The sequence below is a fragment of the Tiliqua scincoides genome, chromosome 2 (genome assembly GCF_035046505.1).
Source record: "Tiliqua scincoides isolate rTilSci1 chromosome 2, rTilSci1.hap2, whole genome shotgun sequence".
NCBI classification, from domain to species: domain Eukaryota; kingdom Metazoa; phylum Chordata; class Lepidosauria; order Squamata; family Scincidae; genus Tiliqua; species Tiliqua scincoides.
This window is the reverse complement of record NC_089822.1, coordinates 269,420,960-269,421,844: the sequence shown is the minus strand read 5'-3', so window position 1 is coordinate 269,421,844 and position 885 is coordinate 269,420,960.

Genomic DNA, 885 nt, shown 5'->3' with positions numbered 1-885 from the left:
ACCCTGTCTTGGCATCTCCAGGCTCCTAGTAGCGGCAGCCTCTTTTTCACCCAGTTTCCAGACCCTTCCGCATCCTCACTGCCCTCTGCAGCTGCTTCAGCAACTGCCTTTATCCTTCTTGAGACCTGGAGGCCAGAGCTGGACGCAGGACTCCAAGGGAGGCCCCTGACTCACTCCTGTGGTCAGAACAGGGGGAACTGTCCCTGGCTGCCAGCCAAGGGGAGATCAGCACTATCAATGCCAAGAATCCCCTTCCTCACTGAGAAGCCCCAGAGAGTGAGCTTCAGTTCAGTCTGTTGGAGGAATCTCTTAAAACTGGTTTCCTCCTTTAAGGGGGGGAAGCAGTTTCAGCAGCAGACCCCCTCCCTCTTGTTGGGAATCAACCCAGGGAGCCTCCCACACCCAGCTGACTGCTAATCAAGAAAGACAAACAACATTGGCTGGTTGAAGTTGCAGAGGAGATTCATTTACTCACGATTCATTGGAAGTAAGGTTACAGCATCTGATTGAGATCAGAGGTACACTAACTTAAAGACAACAAGGTCCTGAAGCTGCCTCGTCCTGCACATGCCATGTGGTCAAGATGGCGGCACCAGCAGAGCTCTGCTGTGACTCATCTTGTCTGCTCAGTGTTTGGTGAGGAAGAGAGCAAGAGGGCGTGCTTGGAGCGAAGGGAAGGTTAAATAGAGTCTGGGGCCAGGTGCCCACATAGGTCATCCAAAGGGAACAGGTAGGGTCACTGGGCTATGGCTTAACCCTTTCAATGGACAATATCCTGCCACCTGTGGAAGCAGGCGGAGTTGTACCAACTCCAACACAATCATCACCACTTCATTCAAAAAGAGACTTCAAGCCGAAGGGAGATCCCAAGAGCTCTGGAGCTCC